Source organism: Anomaloglossus baeobatrachus, chromosome 8 (assembly GCF_048569485.1).
Source record: "Anomaloglossus baeobatrachus isolate aAnoBae1 chromosome 8, aAnoBae1.hap1, whole genome shotgun sequence".
Lineage (NCBI taxonomy): Eukaryota > Metazoa > Chordata > Amphibia > Anura > Aromobatidae > Anomaloglossus > Anomaloglossus baeobatrachus.
This window is the reverse complement of record NC_134360.1, coordinates 217,786,102-217,808,147: the sequence shown is the minus strand read 5'-3', so window position 1 is coordinate 217,808,147 and position 22,046 is coordinate 217,786,102. Positions and strand designations below refer to the sequence as shown.

The 22,046-nt window shown below is 45.7% G+C and overlaps 1 protein-coding gene across 1 annotated transcript in view; it reads left to right on the top strand.

Moving 5' to 3' along the window:
• ERI3 (ERI1 exoribonuclease family member 3) overlaps positions 1-22,046 on the top strand; it is a 237,226-nt gene that overhangs the window by 72,443 nt on the left and 142,737 nt on the right. The window lies entirely within an intron of this gene.

Genomic DNA, 22,046 nt, shown 5'->3' with positions numbered 1-22,046 from the left:
GTAATGGCTGATAACAGAGAGTAATAGATTGTACTCACCTGTCCTACAGTCTCCTCCCCCAGTAATGGCTGATAACAGGGAGTAATAGATTGTAATCACCTGTCCTACAGTCTCCTCCCCCAGTAATGACATTCTACAGCCCTGATGTCCAGGGTGTCGGGGGCTCCCCCTGATTGTCTTGCTTTGTCACCGGCCTGTGTATTGCGCCCCCCGTAGCTCGGTGTCGGGGGCTCCCCCTGACTGTCTCGTGTTACGTTGCCTGTGTATTGCGCCCCCCGTAGCTCGGTGTCGGGGGCTCCCGCTGCCGGTCTCGCTTTACGTCGCCTATGTATTGCGTCTATCTGGTGCTGTCACAGCGGATCTGCTCGCTGCTGGCCGCGCTCTGTAATGTGATGTGACGGACGGCGCGGCTCTGCGCAGGTCACTGACCATTACACATCGCCTTTTGAAGTTCACTAAACTTTTGCTGAGCCGATCGCAGCTCGTAGCTGGCAGAGCAAGTAACCCGGGCCGTGACTTGTGTAATGAGGAGCGGAGCGCCCGTCTGCGCCGCCTCCGTCCAGGCCCCTGCCTGCAGCACTTGTGCCCGTCCTCGCTGGCACCGGCCTCCACCGCTGATTGTAATCCCGGATGACAGGCGCTGACACATGACAGCCGCTGTGTGTGAGGACGGCCAGAGATCTCAACATCATAGCATACAATATCCATACATCATAATGTCATCATCTGACGCCCAATCACACCCAGAGCTGCAGTCACAAATCCTAAACACACCCAGAGCTGCAATCACAAATCCTACACACACCCAGAGCTGCGATCACAAATCCTACACACACCCAGAGCTGCAATCACAAATTTTACACACACCCAGAGCTGCGGTCACAAATCCTACACACACCCAGAGCTGCAATCACAAATCCTACACACACCCAGAGCTGCGATCACAAATCCTACACACATCGAGCTGCAATCACAAATCCTAAACACACCCAGAGCTGCAATCACAAATCCTACACACACCTAAAGCTGCAATCACAAATCCTACACACCCAGAGCTGCAATCACAAATCCTACACACACCCAGAGCTGTGATCACAAAGCCTACACACACCTAGGGCTAGAATCATAAATCTTACACACACCCAGAGCTGCAATCCTAAATCTTACACACACCCAGAGCTGCAATCATAAATCCTACACACACCCAGGGCTACAATCATAAATCATACACACATCCAGAGCTGCGATCACAAATCCTACACACCCCCAGAGCTGCGTTCATTAATCCTTCTCACACCAAGAGCTGCGATCGCAAATATTACACTCCTGTCACACCCAGAGCTGCAATCGCAAAAAATCTTTCACTCCCGTCATACCCAGAGCTGCAATCACAAATATTACCCTCCTGTCACACCCAGAGCTACAATCACAAATCTTACTCTCCCATCACACCCAGAGCTGCAATCACAAATCTTACATTCCTATGACACCCAGAGCTGCGATCACAAATCTTACTCTCCCATCACACCCAGAGCTGTGATCACAAATCTTACACTCCCGTCACACCCAGAGCTGCAATCACAAATTTTACACTCCTGTCACACCCAGAGCTGCAATCACAAATCTTACACTCCCGTCACACCCAGAGCTGCAATCACAAATCTTACACTCCTGTCACACCCAGAGCTGCAATCACAAATCTTACACTCCCGTCACACCCAGAGCTGCAATCACAAATCTTACACTCCCGTCACACCCAGAGCTGCAATCACAAATCTTACACTCCCGTCACACCCAGAGCTGCAATCACAAATTTTACACTCCTGTCACACACAGAGCTGCAATCACAAATCTTACACTCCCGTCACACCCAGCGCTGCAATCACAAATCTTACACTCCCGTCACACCCAGAGCTACAATCACAAATCTTACATTCCTATGACACCCAGAGCTGCGATCACAAATCTTACTCTCCCATCACACCCAGAGCTGTGATCACAAATCTTATACTCCCGTCACACCCAGAGCTGCAATCACACATTTTACACTCCCGTCACACCCAGAGCTGCAATCACAAATCTTACACTCCCGTCACACCCAGAGCTGCAATCACAAATCTTACACTCCTGTCACACCCAGAGCTGCAATCACAAATCTTACACTCCCGTCACACCCAGAGCTGCAATCACAAATTTTACACTCCTTTCACACCCAGAGCTGCAATCACAAATCTTACACTCCCGTCACACCCAGAGCTGCAATCACAAATCTTACACTCCCGTCACACCCGGAGCTGCAATCACAAATTTTACACTCCTGTCACACCCAGAGCTGCAATCACAAATCTTACACTCCTGTCACACCCAGAGCTGCAATCACAAATCTTACACTCCCGTCACACCCAGAGCTGCAATCACACAAATTACACTCCTGTCACACCCAGAGCTGCGATCACAAATCTTACACTTCGTTACACCCAGAGCTGGGATCACAAATCTTACACTCCTGTCACACCCAGAGCTGCAATCACAAATCTTACACTCCTGCCACACAGTAGATTAGCCGTTTTGTCAAAATCGTTGAGCAAAGAAACAATGTAACAATCAGAAAACAAAACGATAAGTGAAGGATAAATAGACTCAATTGAAGATTGTGGAACTTGTAGTTCTCCACGTCAGGCTCTATGGAATCCCACTTGTAATAGTTATTCAGTGGTTTGTGGCGGCAGAGTGGCAGGCGGTATATACAGTATACAGGTGAGTGATCCATCCCATAATACTGCTGGGTGTCACTCTGCTGCACAGCTGACGTGTTGCTCAGCAGTCCTTGGGTGCTGGATGTCGCCCATTATTTCACTCGTCACCCGATACGTTGATGGAGGGGCCCCGAGACCCTGATCAATAACTGATCCAATTCCTGGAGACCCCTAAGGTGTGTAAATTACAAGGAAACCCCCATCCCATAATCCTACCCTCGCTGTCCTGCATGATGAGGTGCGTGGTCAGGGTCAGACCCGGCAGATGCAGGTCAGATGACATTGGCGGAACATTGAAGTATCCGAGAAGTAAAGGTGCCCGCACCCCTCCGGGATGTGCAGGATGGTGAGTGAGGGGCCACCTGATGTCACGGATGCTCGGGGCGGTTCTTTGTGCCGGGGCCGGTTCTTTGTGCCGGGGCCGGTTCTTTGTGCCGGGGCCGGTTCTTTGTGGCGGGGTCGGTTCTTTGTGGCGGGGTCGGTTCTTTGTGGCGGGGTCGGTTCTTTGTGGCGGGGCCGGTTCTTTGTGGCGGGGCCGGTTCTTTGTGGCGGGGCCGGTTCTTTGTGGCGGGGTTGGTTGTTTGTGGCGGGGGTTGGTTCTTTGTGGCGGGGGTCGGTTCTTTGTGGCGGGGGTCGGTTCTTTGTGGCGGGGGTCGGTTCTTTGTGGCGGGGGCCGGTTCTTTGTGGCGGGGGCCGGTTCTTTGTGGCGGGGGCCGGTTCTTTGTGGCGCGGCCGGTTCTTTGTGGCGGGGCCGGTTCTTTGTGGCGGGGTCGGTTCTTTGTGGCGGGGGTCGGTTCTTTGTGGCGGGGGTCGGTTCTTTGTGGCGGGGGTCGGTTCTTTGTGGCGGGGGTCGGTTCTTTGTGGCGGGGTCGGTTCTTTGTGCTGGGGCAGTTCTTTATGCCGTGCCCTCTGTGGTGCCCGGTCTCCCGCGGTATGGCAGGTCCCGGCTCGTGCTCGCGCGTCTCGGATCCTCGCAGTCCTACCGTCCGCCTCCTGCCAGCATGAACCGCATCATCCGAATGAAGGAGGTCTATTAACAGCAGCAATTAATAAGACAATATGTAATAACATCTCGTGGCTGGAAATTAATCCGCGATTATGGGGTGAGTGTACCCAGGGCGGAGTCACGCGCCGGAGCAAATGCTTTAATTAATGCTTAATTGCAGTGTAAACATAATTACAGGTAATGAGTGGATCCCGCAGCAGCTGCAGCCTCATTAGCAGCCGCAGCGGCGCAGGGATGGGAGAAATCCGGCTAATATTCAATTAGACATCAAACCTCCACCTTCTTCTAGGTGACGCAGAACAATAAAGAGCTGAAGCCCCCATAAGATATCGGGAGGTGGGGGACGTCGCCCCCTCTCATCATGTAAAGAAATGAGATCCTGGCTCCTTTCTCTGCCGCTAAATACGCCTCCGAGAAAAAAGCCGAGCTCTGAGAGCGTTCTTTTCATTCGCCGCTTCCGTCTTGTTAACATGTGTTGCCTTTGGGGTAATCAGGGAAAAAATATTATGTCCTTTTACAATTACCAGGTTTTGGAATATTAAAATGTCTCAGTGCATCGGCAGCGGCGCTTTGATTGGTATTCTAACCTTTGACTAGACCATAAAGTGAGCCGCTCTTACCGCCAATATTGCTGGGCTGAAATTTAATTCCGAAATCATTCCAGATAATAGGCAGACAGATAATATATGCATGAGGGATATTATGTTTGGGAAGGATGCAGCGGGGCCAGGGCGCAGGAGCTGAATAATAGCCCAGAGTGAGTTATAATCTGTAGGGCAGAAATACCTGACTGTCAGACCTAGAATAGGAACCATTAAATCACCACCGAGCGGAAGGAGGAGAAGCCCGCCAGCGGCTGCCACCATCACCACACCCCACAGCAGCATCGCCGCCCAGCAGCAGCACCGCCTCCCTACAGCAGAATCATCACCTCTCAGCAGCATCGCCTCCTCTCAGCAGCATCCCCGCCCCACAGCGGCATCCCCGCCACACAGCAACATCCCCGCCCCACAGCGGCATAGCCTCCACACAGCGGCATCCTCCCCGCCCCACAGCAGCATCCCCGCCCCACAGCAGCATCGTCTCCCCACAGCAGCTTTCCCGCCCCACAGCAGCATCCCCGCCCCACAGCAGCATCCCCGCCCCACAGCGGCATCCTCGCCCTACAGCAGCATCCCCGCCCCACAGCGGCATCCTCGCCCTACAGCGGCATTCCCGCCCCACAGCGGCATTGCTTCTCCTCAGCAGCATCGCCTCCCCGCATCCTCATACTCCACCTCCCAGTTATTTATTATTAGCCATCAATTAGATGGAAATACAAGACTGACAACCGTCACGTCACAGCGACCAAGTGAGATCAGTCAGCGGCCGGTTACATGGCCCCTGTCATCACCGGCTGGAGACTGCAGGATTGGAACCAACATTCTGGATCTCACATCCTTCACACTAAATAGTATTTACAGTTATTAGTTGTATGTCATCCGTCTATCAGGAGTTCTTCTGATGAAACCAAATCGCCGCTTGTCCTTTCCTTGAACACGTATGTTAGGTGCCAGCCATGTATGAGGGAAACTTCTCGCAAGACCCTCCGTATACTGGACATATTGTAAAAGACCCTTCATGTACTGGGAAGACCTCACAAGACACTCCAAATACTAAAAACTTTTCACAAGACCCTTTGTATTGTGACAACACCCCACGTGACCCTTTGTATACCAGGGATACCCCACAAGACCCACCATATATTGTGAATATTATAAAATACCCTCCGTATTCTGGCGATACCCCACAAGACACTTTGTATCCCAGGATCACCCCAGAAGCCCCTCTGTATACCGAGAAGATTATTAAAAAAAACCTGTATATCGACGATACGGACTGTGTGACTTTGCCGCTCACACACAGCAATATGCTCTGATCTGAACCCTCCATTGTAGCTCTGCAGGAAGTTGAGGGTCAGTGTCCTGCTGGAAGGTGAACCTACACTCCGGTCTCACGTCTTCTGCAGCCTCTAACAGGTTTTTCTCTAGGATTGCCCTGTATTTGGCTCCATCCATCTTCACCTCTGACCAGTTTCTCTGCCCCTGCTGAAGAAAAGCCTCCACACAGCAGGATGCTGTCTCCACCATGTGTGACTGTAGGATGGTGTTCTCAGGGGGAATGTGCAGGGTTAGTTTCCACCACACATAGCGTTTTGCATTTAGCACAATTCTCTTTTGGTCTCATCTGACCAGAGCCCCTTCTTCCAATGCTCGCTGTGGCTCCTACATGGCTTCTTCTTTCTGCTCTTCAATAAGGGCAGATTTGTGGAGCCTACCACTAATAGTCATCCTGTGAACAGATAATCCTCCTGAGCTGTGATCTCTGCGGCTCCTCCAGTGACCATGGGCCTCTCGGCTCTTCTTTAATTAGTGCTCTCCTTCTTGGGATGTCAGTCTCGGTGGATGCCATGTCTTGTAGGTTTGCAGTTGTGCCTTCCTCTTTTAAGTTTTGGATGATGGATTGATCAGTGCTTGGTGAGATATTCAGAGCTTGGGCTATTTTCTATAATCTAACCCTGCTTTCCTCCTCTTTATCCCTAACCTCTCTGGTGTGTTCCTTGATTTTCATGATGGTGGTTGATCCCTGACCTGTCTGGTGGGTTCCTTGGTTTTCAGGATGTTATTGAACACTGACCTGTCTGTTGTTTTCCTTGATTTTCATGCTTGTGGTTGATCCCTGACCTGTCTGGTGGGCTCCTTAGTTTTCAGGATGCTGGTTGATCCCTGATCTGTCTGGTGGGTTCCTTCGTTTCATGCTGCTGGTTGATCCCTGACCTGTCTGGTGGGTTCCTTGGTTTTTAGGATGCTATTGATCACTGACCTGTCTGGTGGGTTCCTTGGTTTTCATGCTGCTGGTTGATCTCTGACCTGTCCGGTGGGTTCCTTGGTTTTCATTATACTGGTTGGGTTGATCCCTGACCTGTCTGGTGGGCTCCTTGGTTTTCATGCTACTGGTTGATTCTTGATCTTCTCACACAAACCTCTGAGATCTCCATAGAACAACTGTAGTTTTACTGAGAAGAGATCACCCAGGAGGCGACAATGTACTGATTATGTGACTTCCGGGGGTGACTGTCACTCAGGATTGTATTTAGGGCAGTGTTTCTCAACTCCAGTCCTCAAGACCCACCAACAGATCATGTTTTCAGGCTTTCATTAATGTTGCACAGGTGATGGAATTATTCTTTGTCTAATATTGAGGAAAACTTGAAAACATCATCTGTTGGTGGGTCTTGAGGACTGGAGTCGAGAAACACTGATTTAGGGGTTTAGACTACAAGGGGTTGAATACAAATGCACGGCACAATTATCAGATTTATATATAGAAAATATTTAGAAAACCAGGAATCATTTACACGTCAAAAATCCTTGTGCTCAGTGTTGGCGCCACATAAAGTTGCAGTAAGATACATTTGTCTGTGGTTGTAACGTGAAATAATGTTCTATTCACAGAGTATGAATACAGTGTCAAGGCGCTGTGCCTGTAGTATACATGATATACCGTATACAGGCGGTACGTGTATATACCGGCTGTACACGGCGTTCATTCTCCATATCTCAGTCTGCAGCACTCTCTCTGAGAGCTGTTGCTCTGGGGGTCTCTCGCTCTGGGGGGCTCTCGCTCTGGAGGGGCTTGTTCTGGGGAGTTCCCGCTCTGGGGGGTTCTCACTCTGGGGGGCTCTCGCTTTGCGGGGTCTCGCACTGGGGGGCTCTTTCTCTGGGGGGGCTCTCGTTCTGGGAGGCTCTCGCTCTGGGGGGCTCTCGTTCTGGGGGGACTCTTGTTCTGGGGGGTTCTCGTTCTGGGGGGGGGCTCTCGTTCTGGGGGGCTCTCGTTCTGGGGGTGCTTGCTCTGGGGGGGTCTAGCACTATGGTCTCTTGCTCTGGGGGGCTCTCGCTCTGGGGGGCTCTCGCTCTAAGGGCTCTTGCTCTGGGGGTCTCGCTGCTCGTGCTGTAGACCTGGGTAAATCTCAGCTCCTCGCACTCGTGATCTGCGGAGCCCACGCTGTATTTAATTCTCATAAGTTCAGATAAATATTCATTGATCTGTAATTAACTTTGTGATGATTGAACGCGGCACCCGGGGCTCCGAAAACGCTTTACACACGCTACATTTAACTTCTTCCTCTTCCCGTCCGGAGACTAATGTTTATTGGACGTGATAGAGCAGCGTCCGTCCACCGTCAGGGACGCCAGCGTCTCGCTGCTCAGATTTGCCTTTTGGGGTCAGTGTGAAGTCGTATTAGGCTTTGTATCTGAAGGATCGCCCTGACAAATCCTCCATAAGTCTGACGAGAAACGCAGATTCTGCTTCAGAAAACAAAGGATCCAAGTCACATAGAAAATCAAGAGAATAAGTCATAGAAGGTTCTAGCAAATATCAACCATATATGACTCCGACTCGTGGCACAGATCCCGGCTGCAGCTACAGAGCCATGGGAGCATTCCTCTATATACAAGGATATAAGTGATATAATACTGCCCTATATACAAGAATATCAGAGCTATAATACAGCCCTATATACAAGAGTATAACTACTATAATGCTGCCCCTATGTACAAGAATATTACTGCTATAATACTGCTCCTATGTACCAGAATATAACTACTATAATACAGCCCCTATGTATAAGAATATAACTACTATAATACTGTTCCTATGTATAAGAATAGAACTGCTTTAATACCGCCTCCTATGTACAAGAAAATAACTACTATAATACTGCCCTCTATTTACAAGAATATAACTACTATAATACTGCCCCCTATTTACAAGAATATAACTACTATAATACTGCTCCCTATGTACAAGAATATAAGTACTATAATACTGCCCTCTATTTACAAGAATAACTACTATAATACCGCCCCCTATGTACAAGAATATATCTACTATAATACCACCCCTACGTACAAGAATATATCCACTATAATACCACCCCTACGTACAAGAATATAACTACTATAATACTGCCCCCTATGTACAAGGATATAACTACTATAATACTGCCCCTATGTACAAGAATATAACTACTATAATGCTTCTGCTATGTACAAGAACATACTATAATACTGCCCTTATGTACAAGAATATAATTGCTATAATAATGCCTCCTATGTGCAAGAATATAACTACTATAATACTGCCTCCTAATTACAATAATATTACTACTATAATACTGCTCCTATGTACAAGAATATAGCTACTATAATACTGCCCCCTATGTACAAGAATATAACTACTGTAATACTTTCCCCATGTACAAAAATATAACTACTATAACACTGTCTCTATTTACAAGAATAGAACTTTTATAATACTGCGCCCCCTATATATAAGAATATAACTACTTTAATACCGCCTTCTATGTACAAGAAAATAACTACTATAATACTGCCCACTATTTACAATATAACTACTATAATACTGCTCCTATGTACAACAATATAACTACTATAATACTGCCCCTATGTACAAGAATATAAATATAATACTGCCCCTATGTACAAGAATATAACTACTATAATACTGCTCCCTATTTACAACAATATAACTACTATAATACTGTTCCTATGTACAACAATATAACTACTATAATACTGCTCGTATGTACAAAAAAATAACTACTATATTACTGCCCCCTATTTACTACAATATAACTACTATAATACTGCTCCTATGTACAACAATATAACTACTATAATACTGTCCCTATGTACAAGAATATAACTACTATAATACTGCCCCTATTTACAAGAATATAACTACTATAATACTGCCCCCCTATTTACAACAATATAACTACTATAATACTGCCCCTATGTTCAAGAATATAACTACTATAATACTGCCCCTATGTACAAGAATATTACTACTATAATACTGCTCCTATGTACAACAATATAACTACTGTAATACTGCCCCTATGTACAAGAATATAAATACTATAATACTGCCCCTATGTACAAGAATATAACTACTATAATATTGCTCCCTATTTACAACAATATAACTACTATAATACTGTTCCTATGTACAACAATATAACTACTATAATACTGCCCCTATGTACAAGAATATAAATACTATAATACTGCCCCCATTTACAAGAATATAACTACTATAATACTGCCCCTATGTACAATAATATACTAGAATACTGTCCTTATGTACAAGAATATAACTAGTATAATACTGCCCCCTATGTACAAGAATATAACTACTATAATACTGCCCTCTATTTACAAGAATATAACTACTATAATACTGCTCCTATGTAAATGAATATAAATACTATAATACTGCCCCTATATACAAGAATATAACTACTATAATACTGCCCTACAACAATATAACTACTATAATACTGCTCCTATGTACAAGAATATAAATACTATAATACTGCCCCTATTTACAAGAATTTAACTAATATAATACTGCCCCCCCCTATGTACAAGAATATACTAGAATACTGCCCTTATGTACAAGAATATAACTAGTATAATACTGCCCCTATGTGCAAGAATATAACTACTATAATACTGCCCTCTATTTACAAGAATATAACTACTATAATTCTGCCCCCTATGTACAAGAATATAACTACTATAAATACTGCCCCTATGTACAAGAATATAACTACTATAATACTGCCCCCCCTATTTACAACAATATATCTACTATAATACTGCTCCTATGTACAACAATATAACTACTATAATACTGCCCTTATGTACAAGAATATAAATACTATAATACCGCCCTTATTTACAAGAATATAACTACTATAATACTGCCCCCTATTTACAAGAATATAACTACTATAATACTGCCCCTATGTACATGAATATAAATACTATAATACTGCCCCTATGTACAAGAATATAACTACTATAATACTGCTCCCTATTTACAACAATATAACTACTATAATACTGCCCCTATGTTCAAGAATATAACTACTATAATACTGCCCCTATGTACAAGAATATAACTACTATAATACTGCTCCCATGTACAACAATATAACTACTATCATACTGCCCCTATGTACAAGAATATAAATACTATAATACCGCCCTTATTTACAAGAATATAACTACTATAATACTGCCCCCTATATACAAGAATATAACTACTATAATACTGCCCCTATGTATAAGAATAGAACTACTTTAATACCGCCTCCTATGTACAAGAAGATAACTACTATAATACTGCCCCCTATTTACAAGAATATAACTACTATAATACCGCCCCCTATGTACAAGAATATATCTACTATAATACCACCCCTACGTACAAGAATATAACTATTATAATACTGCCCCCTATTTAAAAGGATATAACTACTATAATACTGCCCTTATGTACAAGAATATAATTACTATAATAATGCCTCCTATGTGCAAGAATATAACTACTATAATACTGCCTCCTAATTACAATAATATTACTACTATAATACTGCTCCTATGTACAAGAATATAGCTACTATAATACTGCCCCCTATGTACAAGAATATAGCTACTATAATACTGCCCCCTATGTACAAGAATATAGCTACTATAATACTGCCCCCCTATGTACAAGAATAGAACTTTTATAATACTGCGCCCCCTATATATAAGAATATAACTACTTTAATACCGCCTTCTATGTACAAGAAAATAACTACTATAATACTGCCCCCTGAGGAAGCTCTCTAAATGCGAAATGTACATTGGGGTGGAGGTCTTGCTGAGCTGAACTATTTCACCTAGATCGCTATGGGTAATATATCCTCACTACTTCACACTGAATGAAATTTTCTCATGTGAATTGCTGTGCTGTATATGCATTGCAGCTCTAAATGGTGACTTATAAGTCACATGTGCAGGCAATTTTTGCTTCAAAGTATATATGATGTTAAAATGTCATGACTTGACAAAGATATATATGGTGATTGTATTCTACTATATCCATGCACTAGGATGAGACAGAGTAACCACAGTAATTAACTTGAATGGTGAGGATATTCATTCATTTTCCCATGGTATGCACTAAGCACTTTTTAAAGTTACCCTCTAGGTGAATTAAGCATTAGGGTGTGCTGGCCAGGATGCATAGATATATCATTTATATTCAATCTATATAGGATACCTAACGATATAATACCAGGAGAGGTATATCCCTACCTGAACCCCGGACATCCTGGCAGCACACGCCATGCACTCAATATTTGTTACCCAACACAACAGGGAGGAAATAAAGATCACTGTAGGTTTTCCCTGATTTTTTGATACTAGCCAGCATAACGACCCCCGCATCTATGTGTGTGTTTTGTACACTGTCACACCTCATTTTTTAATATCAATGTATGCTTTTCATCATTGTTTTTATGTATACAAGTGTGTGTTAATAAAATTGATATCTGAATATGCCCAAGTGCTCTGGTATTCTCTTTCTGATGTAGTCAATAGTTGAGCTAGCATATAATATATAACTAATAATAATGAAAATCTGGATTTATGTACTAATTATAATACTGCCCCTATGTACAAGAATATAAATACTATAAAAATGCCCCTATTTACAAGAATATAACTACTATAATACTGTTCCTATGTACAACAATATAACTACTATAATGCTGCCCCTATGTACAAGAAAATAACTACTATAATACTGCCCCCTATTTAAAAACAATATAACTACTATAATACTGTCCCTATGTACAAGAATATAAATACTATAATACTGCCCCTATTTACAAGAATATAACTACTATAATACTGCCCCTATGTACAAGAATATAACTACTATAATACTGCCCCTATGTACAAGAATATAACTACTATAATACTGCTCCTATGTACAACAATATAACTACTATAATACTGCCCCTATGTACAAGAATATAAATACTATAATACTGCCCCTATGTACAAGAATATAACTACTATAATACTGCTCCCTATTTACAACAATATAACTACTATAATACTGTTCCCTATGTACAACAATATAACTACTATAATACTGCCTCTATGTACAAGAATATATCTACTATAATACTGCCCCCTATTTACAACAATATAACTACTATAATACTGGCTTCATGTACAAGAATATACTAGAATACTGCCCTTATGTACAAGAATATAACTACTATAATACTGCTCCTATGTAAATGAATATAAATACTATAATACTGCCCCTATATACAAGAATATAACTACTATAATACTTCCCCCTATTTACAACAATATAACTACTATGATACTGCTCCTATGTACATGAATATAAATACTATAATACTGCCCCTATTTACAAGAATATAACTAATGTAAAGCGCTGTGGAATTAATAGCGCTATATAAATGAATACAATTATTATTATTACTATAATACTGCCCCCCCATGTATAAGAATATACTAGAATACTGCCCTTATGTACAAGAATATAACTAGTATAATACTGCCCATATGTGCAAGAATATAACTACTATAATACTGCCCTCTATTTACAAGAATATAACTACTATAATACTGCTCCTATGTACATGAATATAAATACTATAATACTGCCCATATGTACAAGAATATAACTACTATAATACTGCCCCCCTATTTACAACAATATAACTACTACTAGAAGGTGGCCCGATTCTACGCATCGGGTATTCTAGAATTTACGTATTGTGTAATTAATGTATGATTTTTGTTATATATATATAGATGTTGTTGTGTGTAATTACCAAGTGTTTGTGTAGGGCGCTGTACATGTTCAGGGTGTTGTCTGGGTGTGGCGGGGGGTGAGAGCGGTGTTGTTTGTGTGTTGCGTTGCGTGTGTTGCGTTGTTTGTGGAGCGCTGTGTGTCTGTAGCATTGTGTGTGTGTTGCGTGGTTTGTGTGTGTTTTGGGGGGAGGTATGTTTTGTGCAGTGTGTGTGTTGCGCGGTATGTGTGTATATTTATGTATGCCGTGGTGTTTGTGTGTTGGGTGTTGTGTGTGTGCAGCGTTGTCTGTATGTGTGGGTGTCTGTGTAGGGCGGTGTTTGTGTTTCCCAGTGTGTGTGTGTTGTGCAGTGCGCGTGTGTGTGTGTGTTGGGGGGAGGTGTGCACCTCCCATCGTGCTCCATCCTCCATGCTGCGCACCCCCCATCGTGCTCCATCCCTCAAGCTGCGCACCCCCCATCGTGCTCCATCCCCTAAGCTGCGCACCCCCCATCGTGCTCCATCCCCCATGCTGCGCACCCCCCATCGTGCTCCATCCCCCATGCTGCGCATTCCCCATCGTGCTCCATCCCCCATGCTGCGCATTCCCCATCGTGCTCCATCTCCCATGCTGCGCACTCCCAAACGTGCTCCATCCGCCATGCTGCACACTCCCAAACGTGCTCCATCCGCCATGCTGCGTACTCCCTATCGTGCTCCATCCCCCATGCTGCGCACCCCCCATAGTGCTCCATCCCCCATGCTGGCCGCAGCATCAGCCTCTGTGCCCGCAGCATCAGCCTCTGTGCCCGCAGCATCAGCCTCTGTGCCCGCAGCATCAGCCTCTGTGCCCGCAGCATCAGCCTCTCTCCTCACAGCCTACCCCAGCCTCAGCCTCCCCCAACATCAGCCTCTCTTCTCTCAGCCTCCCCCCTCCCAGCCTTCCCCAGGATCAGCCTCTCTCGTCCCAGCCTCCTCCAGCACGCCGTGCTCCTCTGCCGCCACTCACAGATCCGATCGTATACACTCACACTCACACCCACCCGATCGCATACACTCATACCCACCCACCCGATCACATACACTCACACCCACCCGATCGCATACACTCACACCCACCCGATCGCATACACTCACGCACACACACATTGACGATATTACACATAGGCGCTCATACTCACAACATCCGGAGATACCATATGCTTCCGGCCATGTGATCCTCCGGCAGGTCCTGAAAGCTCAGAGCACAGTACCGCCGCCGAGAAGCAAGCGATATCCCAGGATGTTGTGAGTGTGTGGATGTGATGTGTGTGTGAGGTATGTGTGAGAGTGAGTGTGATCTGATGTGTGTGTGTACTCACCTGGGGCTCCGTGTCAGTTGGGGGAATGCGTGCGGGGGCGGGGCCAGAGCGAGCGTGCATTGCGTGAGGGGGGCGGGGCCTGCAGAGAGCCGGGGCGAGAGGCCAATCCGTGTGGGGGGGCGGGGCCATGGCGAGCCCAGCGGCCAATCAGCTTTGTGTCACCGTAAGGACACAATTTTGGAGCATGACAAAGACAGACAGACAGACAGACAGAATAAGGCAATTATATATATAGATAATACTGCTCCTATGTACAACAATATAACTACTATAATACAGCCCTTATGTACAAGAATATAAATACTACAATACTGCCCCTATTTACTAGAATATAACTACTATAATACTGCTCCCTATTTACAACAATATAACTACTATAATACTGCCCCTATGTACAAGAATATAACTACTATAACACTGTCTCTATTTACAAGAATAGAACTATTAATACTGCTCCCTATTTACAACAATATAACTACTATAATACTGCCCCTATGTACAAGAATATAAATACTATAATACTGCGCCTATTTACAAGAATATAACTACTATAATACTGCTCCCATGTACAACAATATAACTACTATAATACTGCCCCTATGTACAAGAATATAAATACTATAATACCGCCCTTATTTACAAGAATATAACTACTATAATACTGCCCCTATATACAAGAATATAACTACTATAATACTGCCCCTATTTACAAGAATATAACTACTATAATACTGCCCCCTATGTACAAGAATATAACTACTATAATACTGCCCTCTGTTTACAAGAATATAACTACTATAATACTGCCCCTATGTACAAGAATATAACTACTATAATACTGCCCCTATGTATAAGAATAGAACTACTTTAATACCGCCTCCTATGTACAAGAAAATAACTACTATAATACTGCCCCCTATTTACAAGAATATAACTACTATAATACTGCTCCCTATGTACAAGAATATAAGTACTATAATACTGCCCTCTATTTACAAGAATAACTACTATAACACTGCCCCTATGTACAAGAATATAACTACTATAATTCTGCTCCTATGTACAAGAATATAACTACTATAACACTGCCCCTATGCACAAGAATATAACTACTATAATACTGCCCCTATGCACAAGAATATAACTACTAGAATACTGCTCCTGTGTACAAGTATATAATTGCTATAATATGTATAGTATATAGTGTGTGTCAGCTGAAGTCTTTGTAGCTGCAATGGGCGGCACACCAGACAATATGTGGCACACAGCATGTTGCACGTACACTGGTGTATGCGTCCCACAGATCCGTGTCCTTCCTCCGTGGCCCCTCCTAATACTGCCTTGTCCGTGTCCTCCCTGTCAGTTGTGGCCCTTCTGCAGGATTTCTTTCCCCGTGTGGCTCTTTCAGAGACGACGTTCTGGTGGAGACGTCTTCTCAGTGAGTTATTATAAATGGACACGTTTTTAATTATGGCGTTTTCGGTGGGGAGCGATCTCTGGACGTCCTTTACCGGTCGCTGTAATGAGTCGTAAATCCAGTTTTTATTATTAATTGTGTCCGAACAATGAATCTCGCCGCTTCCTTTGTCCTGTCCGGTTGGTGAGATCTTGTGATGGTTTCCTATAAATCACGGACGTGTGGAGTTACTTTGCGTTTTGTCTGTTCCTCCAGGGGTCGTGTCCTGCCGTCTCGGGAGTGTTTGGGGCCGCTTTTTTCAGATGCTCTAATTGATACATTGTATTATTTCGGTACATTGGTTGCCTTGTTTTTACTGATTTTGTGGTGTGCGGATATCTGGGTGCTGACTGATGTGTTCCCTATCTCAGCCCTGTGCACAGGTCCCCAACTCCAGTCCTCAAGGCGCACCAACAGTGCAGGTTTTTGGGATTTCCTTAGTATTGCACAGGTGTTAATGTAATTACCTGCCCAGGTGCTGGTTCAAACAGCAGTGCAATGCTAAGGAAATCCTGAAAACATGCACTGTTGGTGGGCCTTGAGGACTGGAGTTGGGGAACCCTGCATGTAGAGGATGACACTCGCTCTCATAGCTACTGACGTGTTCCCTATCTCAGCCCTGTAGAGGATGACACCCGCTCTCCTAAGTACTGACGTGTTCCCTATCTCAGCCCTGTAGAGGATGACACTCGGTCTCATAGCTACTGACGTGTTCCCTATCTCAGCCCTGTAGAGGATGACACCCGCTCTCCTAAGTACCGACGTGTTCCCTATCTCAGCCCTGTAAAGGATGACACCCGCTCTCCTAAGTACTGATGTGTTCCCTTTCTCAGCCTTGTAGAGGATGACACCCGCTCTCCTAAGTACCGACGTGTTCCCTATCTCAGCCCTGTAAAGGATGACACCCGCTCTCCTAAGTACTGATGTGTTCCCTTTCTCAGCCTTGTAGAGGATGACACCCGCTCTCCTAAGTACTGACGTGTTCCCTATCTCAGCCCTGTAGAGGATGACACCCGCTCTCCTAATTACTGACGTGTTCCCTATCTCAGCCCTGTAGAGGATGACACCCGCTCTCCTAAGTAGTGACGTGTTCCCTATCTCAGCCCTGTAGAGTATGACACCCGCTCTCCTAAGTAGTGACGTGTTCCCTATCTCAGCCCTGTAGAGGATGACACCCGCTCTCCTAAGTAGTGACGTGTTCCCTATCTCAGCCCTGTAGAGGATGGCACCCGCTCTCCTAAGTAGTGACGTGTTCCCTATCTCAGCCCTGTAGAGGATGGCACCCGCTCTCCTAAGTAGTGACGTGTTCCCTATCTCAGCCCTGTAGAGGATGGCACCCACTCTCCTAAGTAGTGACGTGTTCCTTATCTCAGCCCTGTAGAGGATGACACCCGCTCTCCTAAGTAGTGACGTGTTCCTTATCTCAGCCCTGTAGAGGATGACACCCGCTCTCCTAAGTAGTGACGTGTTCCCTATCTCAGCCCTGTAGAGGATGACACCCGCTCTCCTAATTACTGACGTGTTCCCTATCTCAGCCCTGTAGAGGATGACACCCGCTCTCCTAAGTAGTGACGTGTTCCCTATCTCAGCCCTGTAGAGGATGACACCCGCTCTCCTAAGTAGTGACATGTTCCCTATCTCAGCCCTGTAGAGGATGACACCCGCTCTCCTAAGTAGTGACATGTTCCCTATCTCAGCCCTGTAGAGGATGACACCCGCTCTCCTAAGTAGTGACATGTTCCCTATCTCAGCCCTGTAGAGTATGACACCCGCTCTCCTACGTAGTGACGTGTTCCCTATCTCAGCCCTGTAGAGGATGACACCCGCTCTCCTAAGTAGTGACGTGTTCCTTATCTCAGCCCTGTAGAGGATGGCACCCGCTCTCCTAAGTAGTGACGTGTTCCTTATCTCAGCCCTGTAGAGGATGGCACCCGCTCTCCTAAGTACTGACGTGTTCCCTATCTCAGCCCTGTAGAGGATGGCACCCGCTCTCCTAAGTAGTGACGTGTTCCTTATCTCAGCCCTGTAGAGGATGGCACCCACTCTCCTAAGTAGTGACGTGTTCCCTATCTCAGCCCTGTAGAGGATGGCACCCGCTCTCCTAAGTACTGACGTGTTCCCTATCTCAGCCCTGTAGAGGATGGCACCCGCTCTCCTAGGTATATATGGCAATGGTCGGATATGTGCTGGGCGGGGTCTCAGTATATAGACGCTTGGCCGAGTTCTCCGGGAGGACGTCCTCTGTGTTTGGTGTGAAGGGCGTCCATGTGGGGCGATCATTTTATTGATGTCTGACTTGTAACCGTGCAGTCCGTAACAATGTCGCGTCGAGGCGCTGAGATTTACAGCCTCCGCTTGTGTGTTTCTGGCTTGTCTGGAGCTCTGAGGAGCGCAGCTCCTGCACACACATCTTCATTTCATGGATCCCGTTCAGCCTGACTGTACAGAGCCACCAGCAGCTCCGCCATAATTCTCCTCCTTGTCAGTCCTGACAGTTGTCTCTCGGCCGCTGTCACTTCATTTGTGATTTTTATGGCAGAATGAAATATATATGAGTGTCACATCACGGCTGAGCATGAAGGCTGCGAGGTCAGGGCGGAATCGTCCATGACTGTATGGAAATGAGCGCAGCACCGCAGAGATTACAGAAGATCATGAAGAGATGTCCTGCGGACGCGACCTAGAGAGCAAAGCAGTGGCCAGAGGACACAAGCCCACCCAGGCCGTACTATGGCATCACCTTACACCATTGGGGTCCAACATCTACATGAAGTTTGGACGTTCTCCCTGTTTCCTCCTACATCCAAAATATATACAGTACTGTGTGTATAGTAGATTACATTACTTATCTTTTATTATACTCCAGAGCTGCCCTCACTATTCTGCTAATGCTGTCACTGTGTACATACATTACATTACTGATCCTGAGTTACATCCTGTATTATACTACAGAGCTGCACTCACTATTCTGCTGGTGCAGTCACTATGTACATACATTACATGACTGAATTGCCTCCTGTATTATACTCCAGAGCTGCACTCACCTTTCTGCTGGTGCAGTCACTGTGTACATACATTACATTACTGATCCTCAGTTACATCCTGTATTATACTCCAGAGCTGCACTCACCTTTCTGCTGGTGCAGTCACTGTGTACATACATTACATTACTGATCCTCAGTTACATCCTGTATTATACTACGGAGCAGCACTCACTATTCTGCTGGTGCAGTCACTGTGTACATACATTACATGATTTGTCGCTGCAGTCTCTCTGTAGATACATTACTAGTTTTGCATTATACTCCAGAGCTGTGATCACTTTTCTTCTGGTGTATTCTCTCTGTACAGAACCAGTGTTTGTCGTTTCAATGTTTGGTCTTTCCTTCCGTTCTCCTCTGGACTTGTGTTGCTGTGCAGCGTTTGTCGTTTCTTTCACCTCTGGACTTGTTTTGCTGTGCAGCGTTTGTCGTTTCTTTCACCTCTGGACTTGTTTTGCTGTGCAGCGTTTGTCGTTTCTTTCCCCTCTGGACTTGTTTTGCTGTGCAGCGTTTGTCGTTTCTTTCCCCTCTGGACTTGTTTTGTTGTGCAGCGTTTGTCGTTTCTTTCCCCTCTGGACTTGTTTTGTTGTGCAGCGTTTGTCGTTCCGTTCTCCTCTGGACTTGTTTTGTTGTGCAGCTTTTGTCGTTCCGTTCTCTGGACTTGTTTTGCTGTGCAGCGTTTGTCGTTACGTTCTCTGGACTTGTTTTGCTGTGCAGCGTTTGTCGTTTTTCTCCTCTGGCCTTGTTTTGCTGTGCAGCGTTTGTCGTTCCGTTCTCCTCTGGACTTGTTTTGCTGTGCAGCGTTTGTCGTTCCGTCCTCTGGACTTGTTTTGCTGTGCAGCGTTTGTCGTTCCTTTCTCATCTGGACTTGTTTTGCTGTGCAGGGTTTGTCGCTCCGTTCTCCTCTGGACTTGTTTTGCTGTGCAGTGTTTGTCGTTCCGTTCTCTGGACGTGTTTTGTTGTGCAGCGTTTGTCGTTTCTTTCCCCTCTGGACTTGTTTTGCTGTGCAGCGTTTGTCGTTACGTTTTCTGGATCTGTTTTGCTGTGCAGCGTTTGTCGTTTTTCTCCTCTGGCCTTGTTTTGTTGTGCAGCGTTTGTCGTTCCGTTCTCCTCTGGACTTGTTTTGCTGTGCAGCGTTTGTCGTTCCGTTCTCCTCTGGACTTGTTTTGCTGTGCAGCGTTTGTCATTCCGTTCTCTGGACTTGTTTTGCTGTGCAGCGTTTGTCGTTCCGTTCTCTGGACTTGTTTTGCTGTGCAGCGTTTGTCGCTCCGTTCTCCTCTGGACTTGTTTTGTTGTGCAGCGCTTGTCGTTTCTTTCCCCTCTGGACTTGTTTTGTTGTGCAGCGTTTGTCGTTACGTTCTCTGGATCTGTTTTGCTGTGCAGCGTTTGTCGCTCCGTCCTCTGGATGTGTTTTGCTGTGCAGCGTTTGTAGTTCCGTTCTCTGGACTTGTTTTGCTGTGCAGCGTTTGTCGTTCCGTCCTCTGGACTTGTTTTGCTGTGCAGCGTTTGTCGTTCCGTCCTCTGGACTTGTTTTGCTGTGCAGCGTTTGTCGTTCCGTCCTCTGGATGTGTTTTGCAGTGCAGCGTTTGTAGTTCCGTTCTCTGGACTTGTTTTGCTGTGCAGCGTTTGTAGTTCCGTTCTCTGGACTTGTTTTGCTGTGCAGCGTTTGTCGCTCCGTCCTCTGGATCTGTGTTGCTGTGCAGCGTTTGTAGTTCCGTCCTCTGGATGTGTTTTGCTGTGCAGCGTTTGTCGCTCCGTCCTCTGGATCTGTGTTGCTGTGCAGCGTTTGTCGTTCCGTTCTCCTCTGGACTTGTTTTGCTGTGCAGCGTTTGTCGCTCCTTCCTCTGGACATGTGTTGCTGTGCAGCGTTTGTCGTTCCGTTCTCCTCTGGACTTGTTTTGCTGTGCAGCGTTTGTCGCTCCGTCCTCTGGATGTGTTTTGCTGTGCAGCGTTTGTCGCTCCGTCCTCTGGACTTGTTTTGCTGTGCAGCGTTTGTCGCTCCGTTCTCTGGATCTGTGTTGCTGTGCAGCGTTTGTCGCTCCGTCCTCTGGATCTGTGTTTTGCTGTGCAGCGTTTGTCGCTCCGTTCTCTGGACTTGTTTTGCTGTGCAGCGTTTGTAGTTCCGTTCTCTGGACTTGTTTTGCTGTGCAGCGTTTGTCGCTCCGTCCTCTGGATCTGTGTTGCTGTGCAGCGTTTGTAGTTCCGTCCTCTGGATGTGTTTTGCTGTGCAGCGTTTGTCGCTCCGTCCTCTGGATCTGTGTTGCTGTGCAGCGTTTGTCGTTCCGTTCTCCTCTGGACTTGTTTTGCTGTGCAGCGTTTGTCGCTCCGTCCTCTGGACTTGTTTTGCTGTGCAGCGTTTGTCGCTCCGTCCTCTGGACATGTTTTGCTGTGCAGCGTTTGTCGTTCCGTTCTCCTCTGGACTTGTTTTGCTGTGCAGCGTTTGTCGCTCCGTCCTCTGGACTTGTTTTGCTGTGCAGCGTTTGTCGCTCCTTCCTCTGGACATGTGTTGCTGTGCAGCGTTTGTCGTTCCGTTCTCCTCTGGACTTGTTTTGCTGTGCAGCGTTTGTCGCTCCTTCCTCTGGACATGTGTTGCTGTGCAGCGTTTGTCGTTCCGTTCTCCTCTGGACTTGTTTTGCTGTGCAGCGTTTGTCGCTCCGTCCTCTGGACTTGTTTTGCTGTGCAGCGTTTGTC